This window comes from Camarhynchus parvulus, chromosome 6 (assembly GCF_901933205.1).
Source record: "Camarhynchus parvulus chromosome 6, STF_HiC, whole genome shotgun sequence".
NCBI lineage: Eukaryota > Metazoa > Chordata > Aves > Passeriformes > Thraupidae > Camarhynchus > Camarhynchus parvulus.
Genome location: NC_044576.1, coordinates 25,342,730 through 25,355,313, shown reverse-complemented (window position 1 = coordinate 25,355,313; position 12,584 = coordinate 25,342,730). Strand labels below are relative to the sequence as shown.

General features: G+C 38.8%; 1 protein-coding gene across 5 annotated transcripts in view; it reads right to left on the bottom strand.

The window, feature by feature from the left end:
• Positions 1-12,584, bottom strand: part of ADD3 (adducin 3) — a 92,132-nt gene that overhangs the window by 49,583 nt on the left and 29,965 nt on the right. For 3 of the 5 annotated variants that reach the window (XM_030951720.1, XM_030951718.1, XM_030951726.1), the window contains exon 2: positions 9,158-9,200. The exons of 1 other annotated variant lie outside the window; for it this stretch is intronic. The gene's annotated coding sequence lies outside the window, so the exon portion shown is untranslated. Of the gene's footprint in view, positions 1-7,382; positions 8,489-9,157; positions 9,201-12,584 lie in introns of those variants that run through there. One more of the 5 variants, XM_030951723.1, reaches the window with a different exon arrangement.

Below are 12,584 nucleotides of genomic sequence, written 5' to 3'. Positions count from 1 at the left end.
AAAATATTTCCATGGAAGTAACCTTATCTTTCTGGTAACCCTTGGCCATTTTGTAATTCTTTGGTACAAAACTGGTATCAAGCTGACAGATGCTGGAGAGGGCCTTTCGGCTGCTCTAGTAAATCTGTTTCACTTTAAAGCTATTTCACCATCATTAAGTACCTTAAAGAGGCTCTAGCCGTGAAAAAGCCTGAAACTGTTTTTAGTCCAAACAATATTTTTTTCCCTAAAGCCTGGTATGATGCCAATATGACACTTTACCTTATTTATTTTGTATCTTCTTACCAAGAAATGTGCGTTATCAGTGATGTAAGAAAGAGTCACAAACATTCAGTATGATGCGTGCCAATGGCATACAAAGACAGGAGAAAATTCAGACTTGGCAGATTTCATAGGAGTCTGCTTACTGACAATGCCACACATACCACAAAGTAAGCTTCACCTACATCTTGTGGTCAGAACCTGACCAAAATTAAACAAACATTCACATCTAAATTAACGTACACCAGCAGTAAAATATTTTTATTACATATGTGTCATTAAGTGTTCTTGAGACAACACAGTTAATTTCAGTCCACTGTTTCCTATAATCCAGTTATTTATTGGGGTCCATCTAATTTATCACTAAGTTACATTGCGGTATAGTATTCTGTTCCTGGCTGTTAAGTGAGAACATTTTTCAAAAAGTTATACAATTACAGAGCAAATGATTAGGGTTTTTTTACAATTCACACCAACAGCAAGTTCAACTCTGCAGGCTGAAGAGCAGGAAAACGAGACCTAAATAACTGCATGTCCCACCCTAAGGTTAAAGGCCTTCTATCTGAAATGCACGAGTACTTCCCTCAAATCCTGAGATAAGTTTTTGCCCACGCATTTGCCACGTGTTTACCAATTTTGTGGTCTTTGTTCCTAATGAAACACACCAACTTGCCTGTACAGACCTGCAGGTCTGTGGTACCCTGGCTATTCCTGGAATGCTTTAAATACATTGAAATTGTGTTTGTCTATCTTCCTGCTCTGATCTCACAGCCATTTTAAGCAACAGATCACAGTTGCCAGATCAATGTTGTCACTGGTGGTTACCATAAGCTCTCTTGGGTAAATGGTATCTACTCCTAGCAATTTGCTACTTTTTTTTCTATGTTCTAAAAATCTTTTTAACCAACATTTCAGTTTGAGACCAATTCTCAAAATATGACCTACAAAGTGAAGTTTCTGCCCTAAAATCTCTCAGGAAAGTCGTCTTGGATAAAAACCATTTAGCTTTTTTACTGTGCCCTATGTTCACCATGTATTTCTTCTATACTTCAGTCATCTATCAGCTCTCCAGTATGTCTGGCAGGATGTTCATTCCTGATGTACTTGAAATGATTCAATTTAAAGGATTTATTGCTGGCTCTGGTATCTTTAGCAAATTGTTTCTCAGAATATCTTTTGGCCAGACTTATTATACTTTAAAATTTAATTTGTAAGAGAGTTTTTTTCCCCCTTCTATTTTCTTCAGCAAAAACTTCAACTTTTGAAAGATGGTTCCTTGTTGCTAAGAGATTCCTAAACCCTGCTATAAACCGCTCCTTGCCTCTTAAAAATAAAAAGTAGCAACAGCAAAAAGTTTGAAGTCTTCAGAAGATAGGTATATATTCTATCCAAATTCTAATTCATTCTTTTAAAAGCCACCTGCAGGCTTTAACTTCCTTATAACAAGCATATTCATTTTTATGACTAGCAAAGGCAGGAGGCTGGCAGGGAAATTGCACTGCTCAGGCCACTGAACTTGAATCAGACAAACACATTCTTGGGGAGCCAGGGAAGGGCAGCTTTGCTGTCCCAGACACAAACGTACTGAGAGCAACACTGGTGCTTTCTGAAGTTACTGCCTTCAACAAGCTTCAGACTTGCATCCACAAGATTTGGAAACACAAAATTGCTTCCTTCTGTACTTTCATCATAGCAGGTTGCTGGCCCGAACATCAAGGTGATGTTCAGTGTAGTATAACCACTGTTGGTATTGTGTGTTACAATGTTTCAAAACTTTTTTTTAAGAACACATACTCAAACACTGCAAACAGAATGCAGATGGGTTTGTTTTATTGTTGTTTAATTGCAATATTTGAAGGATTGACTGCTTTAGTTTATTAGAGAATTTTAACTCAATCTGAAGTAACAGCCTATGTGAAGTATAAGTGGTTCATTTCCATGGAGAATAAACACATTTCATTCAGCAACTCATTCACCAATTTGTGTAGCTGCACTACTGTTAGTATAAAAAAGTGATTAAATTAAATTTAAAATTTAGATAATTATAGGTTACTCCAATTACTGGTATACATAAGCTTCAAACTGAACTTCTTGAAATGAAACCCTCCTTAGCTCTACATTAAGGTGTAGACACTGGGCAATAGCAGCAGCTGTCAACCACTGAAAACTGCTCCTGAATGTGGAGCATAAAGAAATCAGACTTTCATGTTTTGTTAGTGATTTTTTTTTTTACCCCATTCCCCTTCAACCAAGACTCCCCTAAGCCTAAGATGACACACCACAAATCCCAGTTCCTAGCACTCCACGCTGATAACCAGCAGAGACTTGAGTGTTGGCAAGTCTCAGTTAGCAGTCTAAGCTCTGCAGGAGGAGCAGAATTAAGGGAGCATCAGCTACAAAGAACTTGACTGAGTTTGTTTTAACCTGCCTTAAATTTCCTTAAAACCAAGCCTTAAATTTCCACATTTAACAGACTCTTCTCCATGAAGAGTCATTGGTCATTAGCAGACAGAGAAAACCTTCATGTTACTACAACTGAACTGTCAAGAAGTTATACAAATCCAGCTTCAGCAGAGGGGAAACAAAAAACTGGATTTCTAAATATCAACATTTTCTAAGGATGTTATAATCTCTGAGTACAGCTCAATAAGTGAAGGGAGGAAAAATCACAAAACTACAGGCTGCTGCTGAAGTTAAATTGGTACTGAGTGGGACAGTTTCAAGGTTTGTAACTACTTTAGAAAAAAATCCAGTTTTAAAACACATATTCCTCATTCACTGTATGCAGCTGATTAATAAAGCCAAACCTGATAAAATCCAACAATCTCCACAGTAAACACATCATGGTGAGCTAATACACATCTTGCCACGTTTTTTATGCTTTACAAAGATTCAGCAGTTTTAAGTCATCAGGAACAGATTTATTCCTACACCAAGGAGCAATTAAAAAAAATTAAGTATAATGTGGTAGATGTAGAGAGACACAATTAAAGCCCTTTCATTAATAGCTATAATGCTAGCAAAATAGAATGAGTTTATCTTTTGGAAAAAATATTTAATTTTAAGGTAGATCTATTCTCTTGCAGTTATAAGCCTGATCACTTAAAATATACCAGTCTGCAACTCTGAATAGCATTTCCAGCTTTAATTCCATCATCATACAGAAAGAGCTGAAAATCTGATCGCCATGACACAAGCAACTGAAGAATTACATCAGCTCCTCTTTGCAGAGCTGTTCTTCATTAATTTATAATTAACAGGATCTCATAAAACAATCTGTATTACTAACTTGTAACAACCTTCTTGTGTCAGCTGGAAAATGGTCTTGTGTTGTGAACGCCAGAGCTCCAATGCTTCTCTCCCATGCCCAGCAACTCCCTACAATTCCTGCTGGAGGTGCCCAGCAAGCTCCTCTGCCCCCTTCTGCAATCAGAGACTTCACATGAATGCTGTCCTCTTCCTCCTCCTGCCTCGCATGGAACTCTTTATCACATGGACTGAGGAATTTGACTGGGAATGAGATACAGACACTTATCTGCTGCCAGCAAACTGTTTCCATGAAAGGGACCTTGGAAAGGGAAAATGGCAAAGAGCAATCCAACACTCTTCAACATGTTCCAGGCACTCAAGGGGAACAAAAAGCAAAAGACAAAAGGGGAAAATAAAAAAGCAGCACCAACACTTCAGTATTTTAACTTAAGCAAAAAAAAGCCTTCGAAAGCTGAGCTGTCTTGGAAAGCCTGAATGTCTTTTTCCTAAATCTTCAGCAGAAGTAACAGCTACAGAAATTCTGCACAAACTCAGGGATTAGCAGCATGCCCGAGGAGGAAATGGGATCTTTGCTTCAAGCACCCTATTCACATTTAAAAGGTTGCAGGAATTTGGATAAGCCTTCCTTACTGCTACGGATCATCCAAGTAGCAGCAATTCTGGAAATATCCTAGTGTGATGTTTTCCTGTTGTACTTATTAATCTTCCTCATCCTCAACTTCTAAGCTACTCCAGCTTTCCATCACCATGACAGAAGCAGTACAAGCGCTCAAATTTAGTCTGTTTATGCCAGAGAAACTTTATGTTTGGCTCTTTTGAGACAAGACAATCATCACTTGGTGCTGAGGTTACAGAGAACCAGGTTCTATTTTGTAACAACAATCTATGCTGAAAATTATCGTGTTTTTAAAATAATGATTAAAGACACAACTAACAACCCGACAGCTCTTTCACATATGTACTAAAAGCAACAGGAGCTACACACAAAGCAAGTGTTTCTTCAGGAGAAAGGCAACAATTATAGAAATGTTGAACAGGATCTCCTTTTTGATATTTTTTATTTTTTTTTTAGTTCTCTTTGATTACTTTAACTTGCACAATATATATCCCACATTTTATTTCATTTGTTATGAGTATCTGGGCAGAGCTCCAGTGCTCTGGTGAACTGGTCACAGCGAACAGCTCAGTTCAGCAGGAGCACTACCACCAGCAGGGAAAGCTGGAGAAGTGGAGGAGATAAAACACCACTGTCACATCCATACAGGACAAGGTTGAGACAGCCAAGTAAACAGGAACTGAGTTCCAGAGAGTTTCTTCATCTCAACAGGAAAGAAAAGTCCAACCAATGGAGGACCTTAAATGCAAATGCTCTTCACAATTAATGTGGTTACCTTTCAATCTGAACAAGAAAAACAGATTGCAGACACAGCATGAACAAATATTACTGTCTGTAACTACAAATATTTAATGAGATAAAAGCAAAGACTCAGACTTCTATGCATTGAAACTTCTCATACTAGGAATAAAAAAAGCTTAAATTAATTCTTTAGAGAAAAAAAGCATCAGATTACATAATTGTATGAAATGTGCATAAGCCCAAATCCGTGTTTAATTTTGTCTTTGTTATCAGACTGCAAGACAACTTCTTTTTACTGGAAACAGGCATTTAAGGCAGAAATACACTTGTGTCACATATTCTGTTTCATCATTCATGCAGACAGGATTATCTACAGTCACTGACATTTGAAGAGCCACATCTGAGCAACTTAAACAGCACCAATTAAAAAACGGACCAAAATCAGGAAGTTCATTGACAATGGGGCTCAGAGGGGACAATAAACTTACATTTAACCAGAGGACCCCAGGCTTTTGGGATGATTAAATATGGTTCCATCAGGGCTGGTAGCTGAGACGGAAGATGGAGAAAACAATCTTTCCATATTTGCATGAATACATTCAGGAGTAAACACTTATTAAACACTTTCCCTTGCTTGACCCTAGGAAGCATCCTGCGTGAAGGGATTTTCAGCCAATGTTCATCCCAATTCCTCCTTGATGGGCTGGAAGGGTGAGGGCTGTTTGGAGAATGGAGAGGGAATGTTGAAAGATGCTGGGCAGGGTGGGAGGAAAGCACTCAAGAGCATGCTTAAAATAGTCCCACAAACACATCTAGCCTCTTTCAAGGATTAGAAAGCTCAGGGGCTCAAAACCATCAACACTACAGCAGCCTAGTTAGGAACATGACCTTCAGCAGAGCTGGAAAACAGGGTGTGCACAGGTGGCAGGAATGGGACACTAAAGGCTGACACTTCAGTAGGGCACAGACAAAAGGTTTAGTCAACTCCACACTGGTAACATGCAAAAATACTTTGGCAACTGTTCTCCTCTGCCCTACCTTGACCTCTTCCTCAGTACTATGTGTAAGGGGATTTTAACAGTCTAAATGAGTAATGCCACCTGCAGCTTAGAAATATGCTTCATATCCGAGACAGAAAGACACTACAGAAGAAATACCAACTTTACCAACTTGCTGAATCTTAAGAGTTCTGTGAGATGTTTTCAAAAACGGCTCCAACAAACCATTTGAACATTTCAATAGTTCAAGATCTGCGCTCTCCTCACACAAACCATGGAGAGAGTACAGCTTTCCCAACAGTTAAGAGACAATGTTGAATTTTATTTGACCAAGTGAAATGGTTATGGGCAATACAGCTACACTATCTGTATTTCAGGGAGGGCTTGGGGTTTCATTGTTATTTTTACAAGAAAAATCAATTCAGGTGATAGATTGGAAGACAGATTCCTGTTAGTCTTGCATCTTACTGTATTTTTGTACAGTCTACTTTTAGATTGTTCCTTAGAGCAGGAAATAAAAAGGCCATTGTTTTACCATGTTCTCCCATCATTATAATGAGATGCATCAGATTGGAGCTATTGAATAAGCTCAAAACTCCCCAGGTTACATTCTTCTTCATCTTCAGCCTCGCCTTTCAAGCAAGCTTAACTCTTATTAAAAGGATCAGGGCTGTCCTCAGGCATACCCTGTCTTTAAACATGAAGCCCCAACCACATTTTATGGAAAAGAACTGTCAGTCTCTACCTTTGCCAAACTCCACAGCAGGTTTAAACAATTATGCAAGACAGTAGATTTTTATTCCAGGCTCCTCTTACTCAATATCAAGTTCTAAAAATAATATTTTTCTTTCTGCTAGGGCACCTCCAAATAGTGATAATCCAAAGGCATTAAAGAAAAAGAAAGTTACAACTTAAAGAGCGTGACACAGATTATGAATAAAGAAACCCTTCCCATATGGAAAAGTTTTAAAAATTTGACATTTCTTTTCAATATGTGTTAATCAGAAAGACAGTAGTGAATTCTCACTGCTTCAGACAGAAAAGAATCAAACCTCTTGGGACACATTACACAAAGGCGATTGCAAAGAAGAGAGAACAATCCTGTAGTTTCTTTTAAAACCATACTCCGTGTTTTTTTAAATGGCTGGGAAAGCCAGCAGTTTGGAGCCAGCCACATGTTACTTATCAATGCTTCAAATGCAGGGTGAGTTAGAAAGGCCATGCCTGGTTCCTTTTGCAATTGGGAAAAATCTCTTTTGAAGTCTTTTTGAGGGACTGATGGGGGAGAAAGTGTCAGGAAAAGGATTTGACAGGTTCTGCACAGTGAGGGGCAAAAAAACATCAGGAGTAAAATCCCTTGTCTAAAATGAGCAAAGAGATAGAAACCTCTCCTTCAGCACTGGAGACGCCAGATAAAATGTCTAAGAGTCCCTTGTATCTTTTTTCCAGCTACACATTAATTCCTTTTTATGCTTTTTGCCAGCTTCTCATCTTACCAGGAGCCTGCAGCAGAAGCCAGTCCAACACTGCAGGGAATGTAGCCACACTGGGGCTCCATGTCTAGCACTCTCCCAAGTTCCCAGGAAAACATCTTGTATTTTAAATACCCCAAGCATCACAGAAGACATCAGTTTCAAGATGGAACCAATGATCTGAATCATCTTAAAGTAAAAGTGAAAGAACAAAGAAATTACACAGCTTCTTGAAATAAAAGGCATAATTGAACACATCAGTGACAACAACACTGTTGGTTTTGCTCTTGGACAGCAGACAGGTTTTGCTCTCCTGTATTTTCAATTCTGTCTAAATTACAGACATAAGTAGTTTTGTATCATGTGCAATGTAAGCCTAACTACCACCAGCAGGTCAAGAACTGAACACATTTTGTTTTTACCAGGACCATAAGTTGCACTGCCCTTTCTTTTAAATTCTCGTACTCTTCAAACAAAAAGAAAATGTCCTTTATTTTTTCCATCAATCACAAAGACTTCATGTAACTCATCTCTGAAAGATGTATTTATAGTAGAAATTTGAGAGATTAATTGCATATAAACTCTACTCTCATCTGTAGCAAACTGCTTTTGCGTGTGTGGCACAAGCAACCTACACAGCTACAAACACAAACTTAGCATCCACAGGACAGAAGGAACCAGAGTTCACTACATCACTACTCACAAGTAACAAGTTGATGCACTCTTAGTGGAAGGAGGCAGCTCAGCTCCTCTCAATTTGAAGTGTACAGAAGTATAAAATCAGCTTTTATTACTAAAAGCCACTGTCTTTCCATTTTGATGAAGTGATAATATTTTGACTTCTTCCTTGCTTCTGCCTCATAGCATTCCATTTGCAAGGTACATGTAGCATCTCACAGATAATACTCCACAGCAAAGAAAGGAGAAAAACTTTCTCCAACTAAGAAAAATCTTTCAAAAGAGCCCTAACCAAGTGCTAGCAACAGGATTATTTTAATATAGTCTTTTTAGTTACATAACAGACATGAAAACGCAAGTTATAACACTGTCTTATTTTAATAAAGACCTGGGGAGCTAGATAAAAGAGTGCTAGACAAAAATACTTCAGATAAGAGATTAGGCACTCAAATCCCTAAAATATTCTACTGCAAGAGTGTTTGCTGCCTATTATTATAAAGACCACAACACAATATATGTTATCTATACCACATATACACTTGTAAGACATTAACAGAAGTGTCTGAAAAATGTATAAAAGAATCCCCAGTTCCAGCTTGTAGAATCCAGGCTGCTGTCAGGTTCTGCCATCTTCATGCCACTCCTTTTGCATCTTTAGGAGCTGTCCATGGAGCAGTTAACTGCTGTTAGCTAAGTCTGCTAACTGCCCTGAAGAAAGTCAAAGCTGCAATCACCACACTCACTCGTCTTTGATGATATTTATCATCAGCTGGTGCCTGTACCCCACTGTACAAAAAGTGGGGTATATCCACCTCACTGGGGCTGGAACTTGCAGAACACCTCAATATCCTTATGTCTGTGCAGTTCTATTATATATCTACAGCAAGTATTATGCAGCTTTGTTCAGACTCTTGTACACACACCAAAGCTAAGGTAAAACTTAATCCCACGAAAGTATTTTGCACAACATTAATGAGATTATTGTGATGGGGCTTTTTTGTCTGTGGTTTTTAATAAAACAACTTTAAAAGTGGCAGTTCACTGATTCAGTTCCCTCTTCCCCCTTAATATTGTTACACTAGAACACAGCAAGAATTCAGGCAGCAAAATGTTTTAGGTACCTTGAGTTTTTCCACAGCTCTCCTCTCTAGTAATACAGTTGACCTGTAAAACAGAAAAAAGACATGACTGACTTGTGGTAGGCTTCTCAACATACCTGGAATAACACTGTATATTTAGCTTCTTGAACCCCTTTTCAGAATTTTTCATTGAATTAAATTTTAGTTTGTTATCACATCATGCATTTTGCATATAGCAAAATCTCAAAGGGAAGTTTCATTTAAGAGTGCCTAGCTGGAAATCTCAGGTTACAACTCAGAAAATGCAGACTACCTGCTGCATTTTTAAAGTAGAGCATAACAGCCACAATCCACAACTCCTCTGGTAGCCCTCAGAAGCTGAACCCCAGAGCAGTGGCTGAGTTGGGGCAGGAGCAGAGCACAGGAACACAACACCTCCCTTGGAGCACTGACAGCCACCAGTGCCCAGAGCTCCTATGGAAACAACTCCCCTGCTCTGACCCTTTCCCACCACAGAGCAGGAATGGGTTTTCCTCCTGCATTCATCTTCTAACATGAATGTAAAATGAGTAAATAAAATAGCAATTTTTACTTCTATCGTCTTTTGTCTTCACATCTTCACAGGCTTTGACCACAAGTTATCTTCAGTCAAACCTGACAAATTATTTCTAGCACCTTCCTTTTTCCCTCAGCCACTCCACCAAGAAAAAACAGTTATTTCCTGGGGACAAGGGCCAGACTCCTTCCTTTCATACATGCATACACAACATATGCTACATTTTCTAAGATCTGTACATTGCAAATTAGACATTTTATGCATTGTGAAAACACTGGGCTCAGCCTACCATGAGGCAAGGCTGGTACCTCTCACCAACTTGTTATCCCATTTGAATTCATCAGGTTGCAACAGACTCTTTCAACCATTCTCTCCTCAAGCATTACTGCTTAGGTTTTCTCAGCATATCACACTACAAATACTTCACCAGTTTCAACACTTCAGCAGCCTGGTTATCCCATTTCCCATCAGCGCTAAAAGCTGGATTATTCAACATGCTCTATGAATTTCAGGAGTAAAGAACTGACCTTCAAAAAAACCAATGTGCACAAAAATAATGCAAGTAGAATTATACAAAATTACTGGAAGACACTATAATTACAAGATATTCTAAAGCAAAAAACCAAAATTCCAAGAGAAGTAAAAATAAGATGCTATTACATCTTGCTATTGCTCAAATTGTCTATTTCCCCTGAATTATTTACTTATATAAAGTCCATGCCTTGCTCAGCAAGTTTGCATTTAGGAATGAACAATGTACTTATACAGAGTATTACAGGCGTAACACAGGTAAACAGCCAGAAGACTATTTCATATACTTTTAGACCTGACAGGAGTACAGATTTAGGGGAGATTTAGGGGACAGAATTCTCTACCTAGGTGCTGTTTGTAGGGCTTGGGCATATTTGCTCATTTTGCTGTCCTGCCAACTGCCCCCTGGCAGAGCACACAAAGCAGTGGCAGTGACTGGGAAAGAAGAAGAAATCCATTGGCACCAAAATGCCATGCTAGAGCGTGAGTACTTCACAGCATCAGGAATTTAAACACTCTAACGTGACTGTTTATTCTTGGCATGAGTACAGTTTATTTTTCATCTACTTCACACTGTTAGAGATAAGGGAACACTATTTTTACGCAAGCTCCTGATATGTTATTTTAAGCATAGCCGTCACAGGCAAGGAGAGACTCTCTTCCAGGCTAGCAGCTACTGTTTCCAGAGGGCATTGACAAACCACTCTCAGACAGGAAAATTTCAGTCTCTCCAATTTGCCAGCATCAGGTCTAGTAGCACTGGTTTGCAGAACACAGAGGTGCCCATATCTGAGGTGCTGGACACCACTTCAGTCTCCCTAGCGTGGCACAGCCCTGCTCCTGCCCAGCACAGCCCCAGGACAGCAATGGGCACCTTGCTCAGCTCTGTCCCCACCTCTGGGCACTGCACAGGCTGGAGATCCTACAGCTCTCACTAGAAGGAGGTACTGTAGGTGAAAGCCAGAAACTGTGACACTGCAAACATAAAATGCTATTGAGCAAATTTTTTCCTGTCCTTTGTCACAAGCTCTTTGTTACAATCTCTTTCTTCTACTTCACATCCCTTCTCCCTATTACCACTCAATACACTTTCACAAGCTACTCATCCCTCCCCACTTCAAAATTCTCATTATTAAAACAACAACAAAAATATGTGATAATTATGAAACTATTCTGCCATTTAGTGCCATGACTTAATTCCCTCTGCTTAATCCACCAGGGTCTTTCATCCCTCATTCTACCCAGTCCTGGATTATGAGCAACTTTGACACAGGCACTGGTCAGGAAATGTCTTCACTGCACTTTGCATTGTTCAGGTCACATTCTCAGCTCTTGTTCATCAGTTAAATACCTCCATGCCCAAAATAAAATTATATAATCAGTAACAAAGGATGCAGATCGTATCAAGAATGGGAAAAAGAAAATCTGGGAAGGAGTAACAGTCACGCATTAAAGAATAAACTCAGAGTCAGCTCTCAGATCAGGGAAAACAACAATATACATTCTTGGATGAATAAATTGGGAAGAGAGATGGATTTTAACTAAGAGATGACAGAAGTAAGACAGATATTGAACATGAACAGCTTTGGAAAAATTTTCAATACATCCAAAAAGCCCCATATGTCAGAAATCATACTACACAAATCCTAACAGGATATTGAAAATGCAAGTACAAACTAAATGGTAAATTGTGGGCTTCAGCCTGTAGGACAAAAGAATTTTTGTGTCAGAAATACCATTTATCTTGAGAATTGAAGTGCAAAAGCCACTTGGTTACTTGAGAGCTACCTCTGCCTCTCTTAGAGAAGTAATGTTTTAGAGCTGCATCCAGAAACTATGAGTAATCACAATGATGGATGGTCCAGGAACTGTTGGGATATCCCAAAGAAACATGCCCTGGAATGAAATGATAATCTTCCTCAGCTACTCATATTATAATGGCTGATCAGTGTGCATTAGGAAAATACACTTCTGGTTTGAATCCAAACCTTGAGTATAAAAGCAAAGCTCTAGTAAATATTTAAGAGAATTTTGAGTTCCAAACTGAAGAGCTGGCAACTAAGTTCTTTCTTTTTTTTTTCTAACAAACAAAACCATCAAAAGATTGTGCAACTCTAAGAGCCCTTAAGCAAACAATTGGGAATTTTTCATAACATGGTATTTCCTTATACTGTTGACCACAGGAATGCAAACAGTTCCACCAAACAGAGATTCTTCATTGGAAACAACTGACAATCTAACCATGTTTCCATCTTTTCCATTCTCAGCACTCAGCATACAAAACAGATGATATAATAAAATACAGAACTGTCATACCAGGGCCACAAGACATCTTTACTATAAATCAGTACCTGAGAAACTTAACAAAAACATATTTCCTAG